Genomic DNA, 16945 nt, shown 5'->3' with positions numbered 1-16945 from the left:
GCAGCAGAGGCTGTCATGGCAGATAAAAGGCGGTGGGGCCCCCAGAATTACGGTGCACACAGCATCTGTATTTACTGCGTCATTCTCCCTTACTCTGACAAGGGAGGAGGAGGAGGAGGAGGAGAAAATGGAGGACAGGCTGCTGCATTCATGTGTCTTTACATTGACGTGTCTCATCAGGGAAAGAGGTGGACATCCAAGCCATCAATCAGCCCCTTTCAATACGCCTGTCTGGCACACTGTAATACTCGCACATAAAGACGGCATTATAGTGACTGTTGACATATTTATAATCCCCTTTTTCAGTTGGCTTTGTCAGGTGAAGTAAAATAAAAGGCTGGTTGTGGTGTGCTGGCTAAAAATGTCAAGAAAGCAGTTTTTATTTATTTATTTGACTGAGATGGTGTGAATAGATATATAAGTGTTGGTGTTGCTTTTGATTTCTCAAAGTAGCGAGTAACAAACGTACAAACGATACACTCGTCACATGTATTCATATAAATATAGTGAGAGGAGCTTATTCTTATCTCGGGTGCCACTGATTTCCCAGATGTTTGCCACTTCTAGTTAATCGGATAATTGATTTCAGTTTCAAAAAATGCGTTTTCTCTCGGAAGTCTCGCCTCGACAAAGACTTAACAGAGAGATCTGTTTTTCCTGGCCGTGTCTCTCACTGAGGCTGTGGGTCACGCTCATTTTTCATCGGCATCAATTCATCGTGCTTTAATTAACACAACAAGGATCCGGTGTCATCTAATACAAACTCATTAGCCTAACTCCCAGCAACCCGAGAACAAAATGTTACTGCACTGGTGTCTGTTTTTTGGTATATATTAGAATTGATTATGTTGATGTATTCGTCCACATAAATTCAGTTTTTTCAGATCATATCCTGTAGGCCATTTCATCTGCTTAGTATCTAAAATAAGCCTTTGATTACAATACAATCCTCGTGCTATAGTTTGCTTAATCGGCTTCAGCGGCGTTTGGAGCAACCGGCTGTCTGTCTTCTTCACGCGTCTCGATGCTCTAGCCCGTGGTGACAGCAAGACTAATGTATTCATGGCGCCGCCATGGTGAGAGGCATTACTTTACCTTTGCTTAATTGAGGGGAAACTCCCCCGACACCTGCTTAGCACGGCGCTCGGCTTGCAAAGCGGCCAGACTCAACCCTAGGAGCCGAGGCCACTGAACCCTGACTGCGAAATAACACAAGCCAAGACCACCCAGGGACCGCCGAGGGGAGAAATGATTTAATAATGTTGATGAGATATTACACCGAGCTCTCTCTCTCTCTCTCTCTCTCTCTCTCTCTCTCTCTCTCTCTCTCTCTCTCTCTCTCTCTCTCTCTCTCTCTCTCTCTCTCTCTCTCTCTCTCTCTCTCTCTCTCTCTCTCTCTCTCTCTCTCTCTCTCTCTCTCTCTCATATATTGCTACTTACCTGGGCAGGGAGACGGCTCTGACTCTGTGCCTGAAGGTGTATTTAGATGGGGCTGCTAAATATTTCACACCCTGAAGACGGAGAAAAAAAAAAGTGGAAGAAGCAAAAAAAAGAGGAGCAAGACGGGCAAAAAAAGACAGTGCAGAGGGTTTTGACAGGGAGTGTAGTCAAGGGCAGTCAGGGCAAGCTTGTAATTGGCTGACACCAGTGTGTGTGTGTGTGTGTGTGTGTGTGTTAGACAATACAGTCTGAATACTGTAAGGCCAAATATATCCCTCCAGCCACACTGCATTGCTTTCAGGGTGTTGATATGCTGCCATCGCCTCGCACTCCAGTGAATGTTGATCTCAAGCACAGCAGACACGCTGTATTATTTTCTTTGGGCTCCGACACCAAAACCCCCCCCCCCCCCTACTGCTGCAGCATTACAAGCAAGGTCCCATATGAGACTCAGCATGACAGCTCCACTGAGCTCCTGCCTCTTTTTTTTTTTTTTCTTTTTTTTAATTGTCCCGTGCCCCAGGGGCTGCTGGGAGCTAGCTGGGTGGGTGGGGGTGAACATTTTCTCCGGGGGGGCGAGGTGGGTGACAGAACACTCGCGGTGTCAGGTGCAGGTGCGGGGGGGGGGGAGATGGAGAGGTTGCTGACAAGCTAACCGTGGGGAGCCGAGTAGTGGGAAGCCACTCACTCAGATTGGAGAGGAGAGTGAGAGCTTTATGTAAGAGGAAAGCACACAGGAGGCGTCCATCACTCCAGCACCACTGCACTCACTGATACATATTATTCAGCTGTTATCAGCGGCTCTATTCACAGACTCCACTGCTAGAAATGGATGCAAATAACACAGTGTGGCTCCCTGCAATAGATTATTTTGCACTGTGAATGAGCAGCTTATATAATGGCGTCCGGACTGACGGTGTCGTCTCCTCAGGTAAACGCCGTTCGCTCTGTCAGCACTTTCGCTGTCTCGCCCTCTACGTGTTGCGATCCGTTGAGAGCCGATAGTGTCTTGCACCTTTAATTCCTGGCCCAACACTTTCCTTAATGAGAACATGTCTGCTGGATAAAACATCCTCTTGGTCTCATTTTAGATTATAACAGTCTGCTTGGTAATCGATAAGTAATGTAAACATTTGATGGCCCCAGCTTCTTGTCTCGCCATATAAACAGAACATCTTTGGGTTTTGACTGTTGGATCGACTAAAAAGCTATTTGACTGCCACCTCAGACTCTAGGAAAGTGAGTAATTGAGAAAAAATATTGCAGATTAGATAAATTGATAATGAAAATAATTGTACAAATATTAAATTATGTATAGTTGCAGCCAGCATTTACATGCAGCAATTTTACAATTGACCTTATTCTAAATACATAGTTCTACTAGCTGTTTATGTGAGTTACTAATTCCCATTTACACGCAAACCGGCATAATCTAATAAATATCTTGAGACGCCTCCTCCGCATTATGTTGCAACATTAGTTTTTTACCCGTAATCAGCTTTAAACCACATCTCTGTCATGTTGCTACTCTTTGAAAGCCTTTTGTGTGGCTTCTGGAATAACACCGAGCATCTTGCAGCTGCTTTAACGCTGAGTCAGATGGTAGAGCCTGTTTTTATCAAGCAGGTAGATTTCTTTAAAATCCTGTCAAATCTCTGACCGTGATTCATCACTCCATTAAGGTGTACATGCATCTTTAAATGCTGTTGAATGAATGCGTGTCTTAATGTGGTTGTGCTTTCTCTGAATATGAAAGTATTCCGGTTAGGGTGATTTAGAAAAGTGTGTTTACGTGCTCATTCATAATTGATCGTCTCAATTGGGTGAAGTATTGAAAAACTGCAGTCCTTGTAAAAAGCCTGCTTGTTTCACTGAGATGTTATCCAAGTGCAAACCGGCCCAGCTCCCTCCCAGCTGCTTTGGATTGTTCTGCAAAACCTCACGCAAAGATGGAGTGTGGCCAGTACACCTCTGGCTCTGTAGCTCTCCCTGCAGACACACACACACACACACACACACACACGCTTACTTACACATGCATGCACGTACCTGCAGCCATGCACAGCATCACGGCATTCAGGTCTCTATATGTTTGTCTTTGCACGTTCAGATCATCGCACACACATACCCGTATACAACCACACACACACACACATATACACACACACACACACACACACACGCACCGGACCAGATTATGCTGTCACCACAAAAAGCTTTGTAGCTACACCACAGGCGGGCTGGCTTTTTCGCAACGGGTCAGAGTTGACTGCAAATTACAGCTGGTGGCTGACCGCGGCCGGTGATGGATCTCAATGCAGTCTGTGTGTTTACCCACACACCTGCACCCCTCATGGCTGGGAGAGACAGGCAGCACAGCCGAGAGCACACAGCCATTTTGTAACACCTCGAGGAACTCTCTCCTCTCCTCTCCTCTGCATGAGGAATAGATGAGGTGGTGCCATTAAGTGAATTTGCTGTTATTTCCCCAGGCTCTTAGCTGAAGATGTCAAACCTCAGCCAGCGATGCAGCCAAGGATGACTGCCGGCTCAGGCAGAGAGAGGCAACGCACGCACGCACACACACACACACACACACACACACACACACACAGAACTCTCTGCCACGCAAATGATCAGCTTTCATGCTTCTGTGTAATTTATCAAATTGCTTGGGCATGTGATGAATGGGCCCAGATCTCAAAAAAAAAAGAAGAAAAAAAAGACATTTAGTTTGCATTAGGTCGCTGTCATGCCCGTGTAGCAGCTTAGAATTTAATTACAGTAAATGGTAAACATCGTATTCGCGTTTTTTTCGAAACAATAATTCGGTAGGCCTAATTGCTTTGTAGTTTCACAGACTTAACACTTGAGCGATTACACAAGTGGAATCGGCTTGTTAAACAAAAACTGTTCCATCCCATTACTTATACTACAGACTGACTATATTCTCTTAGCGGTGGAATGAGCAAGTAGGCTTAATGTTCTCTCCATTTCCTCACAAATGCCCGCGCTCACACATCTTTACTGTAGAAGAGGTTGCTTCTCTCCTGGTGATTTGTCACAGTTCCCCCATTGTATTACACACCACCTCTCCTTTACACTCCACACCTCCCTCCCTCCCTCCCTCTCCCTCCCTCCCTCCCTCCCTCTCGTTCTCTCCCTCCCTCGCTCCCTAAATCATTTCTTAACATGTGTATGGGTGCCCCCCTCTCTCGCTGTGATTCTGATACTTCATAACGGCGGGAGGAAATTGAGCTGACCTTGAGGCTGCCGAGGCTCCTTTTATAATGCTGATGTATGGGGCTGTGGGCGCCCGGCAGCCAGTAAGTGAGAGGCATGTTTGTATTTGCCGGGGAGCAGGGCCCGGTGTCAGGACACATAACGGGGTTCATTTCTCGCCCACTCGAGCTAGCTAGTGTGCCAGGAAGCTTAGTGTCAAGCATTCAAGTCCACGAGGTGTGATTTACCTGCATTAGCCTTTTGTATACCGGAATATTTTACATCACGCTGCCTCAAGCCACAAATAGATTTAACCCTCAGGATAGATTGGCCTCACTTAAATGTGATTTAGTGTCGCTGCACTGTAAAAGTGTTCCGGTTGTCAGTGCTGTTATCTCAAGGTTGGACTAGAGATTCATTTAAACAGGATTGTTTCTGGCCAGTTTGCATGCGTGACAGGGTGACGGGGCAATCGTTTGTGAAAAAGCCTCTTTCACAACCTTATATCACCCTGCCTGTCATTGATGTCATTGATGTTTTCAGTGTGGATGGCCCACTTTCTTCTCCTCGGTAGCTCTCTGCTCATCAGCGCAATCAGCTGCCTCCGAACACAATCAGCCTGCTCTCAAATTACAGTCGTGATTGAGACCGAGTCGGTCGCAGGAAAAGATGAGAGCGCTTTATGATCCAAACATGAAACGCTGTTCAGAAGGTGCACACGATGAATGAATATCTGTAAAATATAATACAATCTAATACGATAGCGCTGCAATAAATGGCTCCTTTTTGTGATGCTCGGAAGATGCATTTTATGGCAGCGGTATTAATTCAACTGAATCGTTTACTGTCATAGTAGAGTAAGAAAACACGAAAACCTTCACAATTGAAAAGCTAAAACCCATTTGCTAAAAATCTATCATGACAATTAATGCAGTTTATTTCTTTTGTCGATCAACTAATTGTTAAACTGACCAATGGCTACAGGTCTAAATTAAACATTAGAGCTCACAAAGTCTGATAATGACCAGACCTTCTCTTTAGTCACACCTACACAGACAAATGTCACTGATTGCATATTTCAGAACCTTATTAAAAAAAGAAGATGTGTCCCCATTGATGCCAATTCAAACTAGCTTTGTTGAAAGAACACAACCTTAGTCGTATGCTTCATGATTAAGATTTTAAAAGTCATAGTGTGAATAAGAATTTACTCTAAATTTAGATGTCGCAGTGTCCTGCAATCCTCATGCAAAATGAATGCAAAGCTACTGGAAGAGTCTAATCTCCGATGATACTTTTCCATCTTTACACAACAATGTGTTTATTGCCTTGAAATGCTTTGCTGTGCGTGTTGAACAAAAGCAAATGTGCCTTTGCACAGCATGTGAGTTAAAACACATTGTCTCTACTCGCGGGCTCGTTGCTGGTTACATGGCTTTCCAAACAAAACCACTTTGATATTGTGGCGGCATGACTTTTCACAATGACAAAGGGATAATAGAAATGACTCACAAGTGTTCATTTGTTTTCACTTTGTCGGGAATGTAAGTCATTTTAGCCCTAATTTGGAGCTTTGTGTGTGTACTGGTGGTGGGTTTGCTTGACATTAAGATGAGCGCAGGAAGCTCATCAGCGCTGCCAATTGGGCTCACTTCTCATGTGGCACGGGTCCACTCGCAGAACCCCGTGTCTGGATGCTGCACTCCGAAAACAGGCAGGGACCCAATTCATTCACGGCCTATCCAACAACACATTGACTGTGCGCAAAATATGTTTCAGCAGCTTCACAGCGGCACACTAATCAATTGATCCAGATTTTGCTGTCCATTGATCTTGGCTGCGCCCCCGCGTCCAGACTATTACAGCGCATGTATGGTAATGATATCATTAGCAGCCCATGGCCGGTCTATTAGTGCAGTGGTAATGCTAGTCAAAACCACCCGAGCCATACATAGAATCATTGGTACTGCCAAACGCAGGGGTGAATGGTCCAAATCTGCTTTGCTAATGCCTCCCTGTCACTCTAGCTCACCCCCCCCCCCCCCCCCTCCCCTCCCCCCCCTCCCCTCCTCACCTCACCACAGTAACAGTACCGCGGCAGAGAGGCAGCAAGCCTGCTGGTGCTGCTGACTGGCATTCTGTGTGTTGATGAATGTGCCGGCCTGACGGCTCAATGTGCTTACCTAACAGGAGCTGCTCTACTGTCACACTGAGTTTCTCAGTGTCTCTCAGTATCTCTCTGTCTCTGTCTCTCTCTCTCTCTCTCTCTCTCTCTCTCTCTCTCTCTCTCTCTCTCTCTCTCTCTCTCTGTCGGTCTCTCTGTCTCTGTCTCACTCACCTCCCCAGAGTCTTTTTCTCTGAGGTAGTAAGGAGAGCGTTCCACTTGGCTAGACACTGCAGCCTCCACACTGTTTCTCAAAGGTTAATGGAGCCTCCTCAAAATGCACACTAATCACCAGGTAGTCGCTTGATAGGTGGTCAGCTATAATGACCAATGCAGCACTTATGGATTAATGAATCAGGTTATCAAAAAGGTATTTATTTTGGACTGAATTTCTTGTTGCAGTATTTGTTTTCTATTTTTTTTTTTTAAAACAAACGTTTGGAATCATTGCTCCTATCCTAACGCACTTATCACTCGCCTCTTACAGTATGGGAATAGTGAAGATGCTATCTTTAGCTTCTTGGTGTTGTGTTATGGAGATGTTTGAAGTGGTTAGCATGGGGCTGGTGTTAAAATAGTGGCTTTTTTTCCCTGACGCGCATGTGGTGGACAGACGGCGGACTGAAGTCATGAAAGTGTTAGAGCTCGTCTTTGATGTCAGCCAGCTTCCGGGGGGGGGGGGGGGGGGAATCATGGTGGTCGGAAGGGGATTGAGGTTTCAGCGCGGGATTTGGGGATTGTCGTGTCAGAAAGGTCTCTCTGGGGCCGGAGCGTGTGTGAGTGCATGCATATTCACATAAGAGGCCAGGCAGCTGAAGGAGGAGAGGCCATGTTTGTCTTTGTCATCATCCACATCACCCCAAAAGTGCTCACATAGAATAACCCTCAACTCGCTGAGCACGGAAGGGATTCTGCTCTCACATGAGCGCGCACACACACACACACACTAGGAGATAGGAATGGACGTTTCTAGGCCTGTTGAGCGTGTTTTAGTTGCTCCGTGGTGACTTGAGGGAGAGACGGGATGGATGGGTAGTCTGATGAATGATGTTGCATGCTTTTTGCCATTTGGATACGGCTTCTAGGCCGAGATATGCGATTGGTTTGTCACAGACTGATTTAAAAAAAAAAGAAAAGAAAAAACACAACTGGAGACAGATGAGTCCCTGTGTATGGGTGTTTGATGGCCACATTGTCTGTCCCTGTGGAAATTCCAGAGTTACTGAAGGGATTTCCAAATCAATGTGAGCTATTCATACGCGGATCTAATCCTCAGATTTACTGCCATTTAATCTGTGGTTATGGCAGGGCTCTTGATGGCTCTAATGCCGTCAAACAGATGTCCCCGCTCAGCCGCTCAGGTTAGGCCACACCTGGTGACACCACTGAGCCCTGGCGCTAGGTGGCCCGCTGCATATTTCATCTTTTTCCCCAGGTGCCAACTATGAAAACATGTATTATAGCGTGCACGGTGCATCTGAAAGAAAATTGAGCCAAATGTTAACATCAAATATCTATGACCCCGAAATCCTCTTTAGGTTGAATTTGATCATGCCGTGCGTATAAATGTTATGTGCTTATCTGGGCGTGTGTATTTGTGCTATTCTCGACAGTGTACTCGGCTCGCTGTGCTGAGGCTGCACGGACGGAGATGCTTGGATTTCTATTCGACGCACACCTGGCGTTATCTTCAAATTCAAAAAAGGGAACAGGCCATTTCACTTCCAAAAGCAGGCTGAATTCACGAGGCATATTGCATCAGAAGCAGGGAATGAATAATAACGAGTTTATAGTATCGTTTTGTGCATCTGGTAAATATCATGGGATGTTGTTTTGTACCAGCGTTGCCACGAAGAAATAATTGATTAGGAAACCAGCCGCAACCTCCCCTTTTTAAGAAAAATAGCTCAGACAAATCCTACACATGTTCCTCTGCAGTATTACATATTCATTAGTCGCTCATCATTTTATCTTGTCTATAAGATGTCCTAAATGTTCTCATCCTCATAGTAATCAGAGCTACATATTATCACACTAAACAAACACATAGGCTGCACTATTCTATTCTATATGTATTCTACACCATGTTGAAATATTTTCCTAAATCATCCTCATCATTCATTTGGTTTTTGCAACCAACCCACAAAGTGGTAAACCATTGAATAACATGAACATCTTGAGTAATTGATTGATGATAATTAACTGCAATCAGCAGTTTTGATGAAAAGGACCCAATTCTGCTCGACACTATTTCCACAAAATGAAGATTTCAATTAATTCGGATTGTTACACCCTGAATATGGCTGCAGGCACATGCTCGACATAAATGCACACGCATCACACACCTCCCCAGTCTGTGCAGTAGTGAAATGCTAGCATTGAAATGTTGCAGATTGATGGTGTGTGCGTGTGTGCGTGCGTGTGTGTGTCTTTCTGGGTGTTAAAGAGAGTAAATGCAGAGAATCTCCTGGTGTGCGGATGCTGAATGTGAAATGTCAATGTTATTGAACAGGTGCTGCGAGGCAGAGCTGTGATGTTTTTATTTCCAAGCTCTTGTCAAGCACGGCAGAGAAGAGAGGGCTCATGGGATAATGGGGGAGGTTCAGTGGTGGGGGGGGGACTGTGTGTGTGTGTGTGTGTGTGTGTGTGTGTGTGTTTAACAGTGTGTGCAGCAGGTATGAGTGCCTAGATCTGAGTGTATCCAGAGAGGTTTATTGAGAAGAGGGAAATGAATACTGGCTTAGAATAAATGCTCACAATCTCCTCATAGACAATGTTAACTGCACTGTGAGGGGTATTATTTTAGTGTTTTGTGCGCCTTCTTTCAATGGCAACATTCACCGTGTGTTCAACATGATGCCAAATATGGCTCTGCTGACTTTACCCATGCATACACCTCTACTGTCAAGCTGTTATCATCTCGTTTGTTCCATTTGCACATCATTTATGTTTTGTTTTTTTATCCCCCCCGTCCTCTGTGTGTGTGTGTGTGTGTGTGTGTGTCTGTGTGTGTGTCTGTGTCTGTCCTTCCCCTTCAGTTTTTCTCTTGCAGATTGTCGTTGTGTCAATACTTGTTGAGAGGCAGTGTGAGCTAGGAGGTGAATGCAGTCAAGGTTAGTCAACAATTCTCCGTGACACTGCAGCGCTGACTAACGGTGCCTCTGCCCTAACCTCACACTCCTTTACCCCAAAATGTTTCTATTCCACACCCACTGGACCTTGATCATGTACTCTACCTGCCCTTGGTGCTCTCAGCCTTATATCTTTCCATCATCATCCCCCCCCCCCCCCCCTCATTATGCTTCGTCTTCTCCACTGTCCTCCTCCTCCTCCTCCTCCTCCTCCTCCTCCTCGCTGCCATCTTTCCCACTACTTTCTGTTCCAGTGGAGAGAACAGCTCAAGCCTGTCAGCACTCATTTATCCCTCAACTGCTAACTCATGTTAACCCACTTCTGTGTTTGTGTTGGGATGCATTATTTCCTATATTTTAGCATTACCCCCCCCCCCCCCCTCTCTCCTTCCTTTGCAACCGGTGCAATACTGTCTTTGGCAACGGGATGTCTTTAAGCCGCCAATCTACCAATCACCTTCATCGCTGTTTCACTCCTGCGTTGCACTTGTAATTCCAATGAAGGCATGTGAAAATGTGATTACTGTTTTGCCATTTATGCTTTCCTCTCCCGCCATTTATGCTTGTAGAAGAGTCAGAGCAGCGACTATCTGAATTTCCAGAACAGCGGCAGAGAATCCAGTCACGATATATAGGGGGGGGGGGGGGGGCTGCTGCTGCAGTTCAAAGCCGACTAGCAGGTTACTTAATGAGTTTTGGTAATTGGCTTGCTGTGGCCTCCGCGCATCCCTGCCCTCCTGCTGCTGATGTGTGCAGGAACAGGGAGAGTGCTCTGGCTTGCACTCCCTCCCTTTCCTTCCCTCACACGACCCATCCATCTTTCCCTCCATCCATCCCTCTTCCACAAGCTGTCTCATGGAGCTAATGTTGCACCAAAGCCTCCTCTGTGTATTCCTTTTTATACAGAGACAGTTAGCATGCTGCACGTTAGCTCTCCGCTCTGCTCTCTGTCGAATAGCAACGGTGTTGGCCTATCTCTTATTTCCCCCCCAGTCTCTCCCACTTGTTTGCTTTCTTTTACATGCATACTCACTTCCTACCCCCCCCCCCCCCACACACACACACACACATCTATTATCCGTTAGATGCGCCATGCATTATGCAGAATATGTGCATCCAAACAAGCAATTTGCAGAATTTCCAGCTCTCCACTTCTAAGTAGCAATTCTCTCTGTGTCCACAACAGCGTAATGAGAAACACTTTTCCATGCTCAGTTGATTCATAAGTCCAAACAATAAAAGACAAAGATTAGTGGGCTTGCCATGTAATCATAGATCACACCTAACATATGATTCTCAGATTTCCGCACATTATCTCCCCACCAGAGACATCAAAGGGGACGGCTATTCTTCTTGTCTCATTGCTGTTGTAATAATGTGCAGTGGAGAAGGAAAAAAAACAGCATCAAATCTAGTTTGAATCTTATTAACTCACTTATCAAATTATAGTGGTGATAGTTGGAGAGAAAAAAAATCTATGACCTTCACGGTTTAGCTTGAATTGAGAGAGGTGTCGTTTTTTTTCGTGTGGATTGTTTATTGCTTTGTTTGTTCATAGCAAGAACCTAGATGTAGTGCCTTTGGGGATCTGCACTAGTGAGGCTAACCTAATATATATGCTGGCTAATGAGCAAGCTTCCCATTAATTTCCATTTTGTACCTTTAAAAAGCCATAAATAAAGCCTGCGTGCATTAGTAGCCGTCTGTAGTTGCGAGACTGCTGCCAAGCTTTTTATCTACTCGCACAGTTCAGCGGTTGAGTCTGAACGCCGCGGGGTTGGAAGGCCAAAGCACAGCTAAGTGGCTCCTCTTGACCTCAGCACTGATCTCCCAACTGTCTGCGCCGACTGCACGCGGACAGACCTTTACCCATTCGCTCCCAATAAAACAGTCCAATCTCATAACGCGACCTCAACACCCAGTCTGTGTGCTGTCTTTCTGAATAACACGTCCTTCTCTCGCCGCACCCCGTGTTGACACGCTGACGGTGCGTTTTCCTTTGAGATTACTTCTCTGCTGTAATTCATGCCAAATTGGAGAGAGAGAGAGAGAGAGAGAGAAAAAAAAAAAAGAATGTTTGTAAAGCGAGATGGAAAAATTCAAGATCTAAAGAATTAGCTTGAATGACTTGAGAATCTCCTATAGTGGATGTGCGTATTCTAGTTCTCACTGTGTATCTGTAAACTAGATGTGGAATCATCAGCGCACACTGAGAGCAGCCGAGTGCGACCAGAGGAGAGTAATTGATTTCTGAATAAGCGTTGCTGCTGGAGGAAGAAGTCCAGGTTTGTGGGCCATTGCGCCATATTGAGCATCTTAACACATGACAGTGTAGGGAGTTCATTTTTTTGTTTTACACATTGTGAGCCTCTGCTCTCTTCTCCCCCCGACCCGCCGCCTCTTTTTAGCACAGCAACAGCATGGAGCTGCACCTCCGCTCTCTGTCCATATGGTGGCAGTGTATGGAGGTGAGACGGCCATGTGCTCTGTGTGAAATGGAGCAGTCACTGGCTATTTGAGCAGATTAGCTTTGAGACAGTAACCGCACAGGAATCACACACCCCAACCGCCACTCTCTCTCTCTCTCTCTCTCTCTCTCTCTCTCATGATGGTGGAGCTTCCATTTGCTGACTGCTGATGACTTTTAAACACATTTTCACCCCGCTGGAATAGAATGTTACTAACTGCTTCCAGAGCTAAGCTTCAAACACGTACTATTTGTTTATCTTGCTGAGTTTTTGTTCACAAAGGGATTTGCCTGAAATGTAAACTTCCTCTTTTTTTTCGCCACGGCCTGCACTCTGTCTCTCTCTCTCTCTGCGGCCCTCCTTGGAAATAAAGTCTCATTCCTCAGAGTCTGTTCTCAGTGCAGCCGCGGCAGGCTGAACTGCTCTTTTATTCAGATGAATGAGGCCCTGTTTAGCCCGGAGAATCAGCCGGACACAGACGGTCCATGTGAAAGCTTGAAGCATGTCTGTGGAAAAATCAGGGGCTCAGTGAGACGGCATCTAAGTTATTACACATGTGCACTTGTTTGTCTCTTTTCACTTTCTATATGTGGGTTTATGGACCTACAGAGTTGGTTTTTCTGGCTCATAAAGCATTTCACATGCCGGCCTTCGTCTCCCTTAAGCTTCGTTCTTCATTTCAACAAGCCGGGGATCTAATGGAGACTGTTGACAGTGGGAGCTTCTATTAAAAGCAGTTGTTTGTTTTGCTCGTATACTGTGTCAAAGCCTGCAAATGAGCTCTCTGCTGTTGCTCTACTGTAAATGCTGTGATTCCTCTCACTAACATTTGATCAATTTGTCTGCCAGGTGGCCGACACCTCCGTCTGGAATAAGGTTTACTTACGTTAATTAAAAAAAAAAAAAAAAAAAAAAAAATTGCAATAGTTTTACCAAATGGCTGCTGCAAGCAAGTTTCACTCTCTTGAGTAGCTCGTGTAGCTTGGCAAAGAGATTAGACATATGTAGCCTACAAGTGTCTTGGTTTTCAGAGTGTTGCGACGCTGCCAAATGTGACTGTGAATAGCTATGTAAACAAGATAGCTATGTGGGGCTAGACCCTGCAATGATTGCCTAAAGTGAAATACCATTCCTTGGCTTCTTTCACATTTGTACAACTGTGTTAATGATCGCAAACAAAGGCACGCAGGTTAATTACTAGCTGTCTGTCTGGATTGACTCCAGAGGACGTCTTGATTTTCAGTTGGTCTTTTGTCGCCATAATTGGGCTGTTTTTGCTCGTACAGAGAAATGTCCGACCTCTTTTCTTTAAAGGTCTTTTTTTTCCTCTGTTGAATGTTGTTCTTTTTAACGCAATAGTCCTTGAATCTACGCGTATCCACAAGTGTAGTTCACCATATTTCAGTCGAGTAATTTCCTCGAGTTACTTTTGTTGGGTGATTGGAGAGGATTGTTTTATTGCTTCCCCTTCTCTCAACCCCCTCCAGGCAAAGTCTGTGTTTTAATTAGTCCTGTAAGGCCCTATTTTCCCTTTGGATTCCCCCAACTTGTAAAGCGCTCTCTTAAGAATCCATGAAGGCTAAAAGGGGCAATGAATGATTTTGAAGTCAGCTTTTCTTTTTCTTTTTCTTTTTTGCTTGCCTGCAAGCAGAGAAGGGGGAGGCCTATCAGCACTTGCCGTCAGTATGAGGAACAGTAACTTCAAGCAGCAGTCACACAGACTTTGTTCTTTATGGGTTTAGTACGTGTGGTGAAGAGAGAGTCGCTGCTTTTAAAGCCCCATCTGGAAAAGCACCGTTTGCGTTTTTTTTTTTAATATGAGAAGAACAGCTCCTCTAGATAATACCTACCCGAGAACGGTAAAATGGTCTCACTACGGTTCAATCTAGCACATCCGTTTTTTTTTTGTTTTTTTCCTCCTCGTATTATGTTTTGGCAGCGGGGAAGTTAGCTTGTTACACCGTAGAGATTTAGTCATGTGTTAAAGTGGAGCTTCTGAAGTACACCCCCACCACCACCGCCACAACCTAACCCTCCTTTTGGTTTACAAGTCTGTTTTCTTCTCTCAATCCCTTTTTATTTTTTTTTCCTTCGACTTGTCTGCTCATCCCTGGTGAATGTATTAAATGAAGTTACTAGATATGAGTGCTTAAGAGGCCAGGGCCTCTGAGGCTTGCCAAGTCTCTCACAGGCTTGGCTCAGTCATCCATGTCACTTTTTTGTGTTGTTTCAGCTACTGGCTCACTCGCTTGTATCGCCGAAGCACTTTCTCTCTTTCTCTCTGTGTTTGCTGCCTCTGAGTGACTTGTTTTTCCTCCAGTGTGGAGAAATCGGGCTAAAGCAAACTGTGTGTGTGTGTGTGTGTGTGTGTGTGTGTGTGTGTGTGTGTGTGTGTGTGTGTGTGTGTGTGTGTGTGTGTGTGTGTGTGTGTGTGTGTGTGTGTGTGTGTGTGTGTGTGTGTGTGTGTGTGTGTGTGTGTGTGTGTGTGTGTGTGGCAGGCAGAGCTTTTGTTAAGTATTCATTTTTAATGAGCGCAAGTGGCTACAGAACCCTATAAACCATAAATGGAGTGGTCAGAGGGGTGAGGAGGAGGGGGCCATGTTGGCCTTTTAATTCAGTGGCCGTCTCGCAGTCTTTTTGTTTAGCAACACTCACACTAATTGTGTTTGATGTGGACCAAGAAAACAGATTTCAAAATGATAGCTTGTGTTTTGCTTTATTGCGCCGTTCTCCTCCTCACACACCCCTCTGGGTTTGTTAGCTCTCACAAGGAATTGTTCTCTTTTAATGATCTTTAGGAAACAAGACTGTGGCAGAAAAGCGTCATTTTCTCTCTCGAGCAGCGCTCGGCTCTGTTAGATTTCGTTTCTTCTGAATTCATAAAGAGGCACCGAGTAAACCGTTTTTTGTTCTGTCGGGATCGAAGGCTCTGTAGCTGCAGAAGGTGGTGCTCAGGGGGGAAACAAAAAAAGGTATTGTGATGGGCCGTTTGAATGCCGAACAGAATTGAATAGACACAGTCAGCTTCCCAGATACATGCTTCGGCCTGTAGAATGTGGAGTGCTTTGCTTGTAACTGCACCGGTTGTCTCCTTTCATTATCGGTTAATGGTGCCCAACTTGACAGAGCCATGTGATAAACAGAGGAGCTGTGAAATCCTGGAGGTGGAGTTTCTCGTCTGCCCGATAATGGGATCTCATCTGCCAGGGGAGGGGAGCCTGCCCCGCCAGCCAATCCAGCTTTGCTGCCTTCAGAGAGGATTCACTGCACTCACCCTTCACCGCTGTCTGGGCCCAGACTTAAGCCCCTCAAACCTCCTGAAAACGTTGGCTGGTTTCTTCTTGTGTAGCCTGAGTTATCTTTGAATTCCTTCTTTCTTTCTTTTTTAACGCTTTGATTGAGCATCAGATTCCCAGGGAGGTGTGCATGTCTGTCCCCTTATCCTGAATCCTCTGGATGTTTGTGTAAAGGGGGGGGGGCAGACTGTGTGTAAATATCATAAACATTGACATTGTGAAATGTATACACACTGTGATACGGGAGGAGCTGAGGCTGCCGTGGTGTTGGGTTACTCTGTGGAGGGGGGAGTACGACTTGTCAGGACAGTTGCCCTCAGGAGCTGGACTGGGTTCTACCAGCACTTTGTTACAACCCCCCCCCCCCCCCCCCAAACCTTCTGCTATTGAAACGAAGACAACCAACATGGTTTGTAGCACAATGAAAGACCCCCTGCACACCACCCCTCAACTCAATTGCTATTGATCCTGACTGCCTGTCTCTCCTGCTGCCCGTGTTTTGGCTTTAGTGGGGAAGGGACCCGACACTCAAACTATTTACTTCAGTTAATTGGATTTTAACAGCGATCCAATATCACGTTTTAAAACGATGGAAATGTGTCAAGCCACTCGCTCTGTGAAATGAAAATCACCCTATTAATTAGAACTTAATGCAGGCCATCTTTGTTTTCACGCTCCTCTCGTGTGTGAGGTCATTGAGATGAAGAGGATTCAAACCGTAATGTATATTTTGTTCCACTAAATGAGTACAGAGACTGTAGAAAATAACCAGGATCATCATATTAGATGTGATGTGCAGGCTAGCCATTAAAATCAGTCCCCCCAAATATTGCTCACGGACTATTCACATGATCATCCCCTGCTTGTTTCTGCCTTTTTAATGGTTGGGGGTGACTAATTAATTCATTATCCCCAAAAATGCAAATGAGGTCCACAAGCCTGATCAGCATTCAGCAGCTTCCCTCTTATGTATTTTCCCGCAGACGCGTAATGTTTTTTGACATAAATCCGCCACCTGTATTTAAGAACATCATTTATTTGTGTTAATCAGTAAAACGTGCCATTGCCGTGTTGAACACACACACACACACACACACACACACACACACACACACACACACACACACACACAGAAAACATGCTGTGGTGCTATTAAGGCATTATTAACAAGGCAGTACTACTACTACTCGCTTTCACTGCTTTTCATTGTCTCGCTTTAGTGTT

This window comes from Anarhichas minor, unplaced genomic scaffold (assembly GCF_050575085.1).
Source record: "Anarhichas minor isolate MPS153535 unplaced genomic scaffold, ASM5057508v1 ptg000003l, whole genome shotgun sequence".
In the NCBI taxonomy this organism is placed as follows: Eukaryota; Metazoa; Chordata; class Actinopteri; order Perciformes; family Anarhichadidae; genus Anarhichas; species Anarhichas minor.
The sequence above is the reverse complement of the archived record's forward strand: the minus strand, read 5'-3'. Positions refer to the sequence as shown.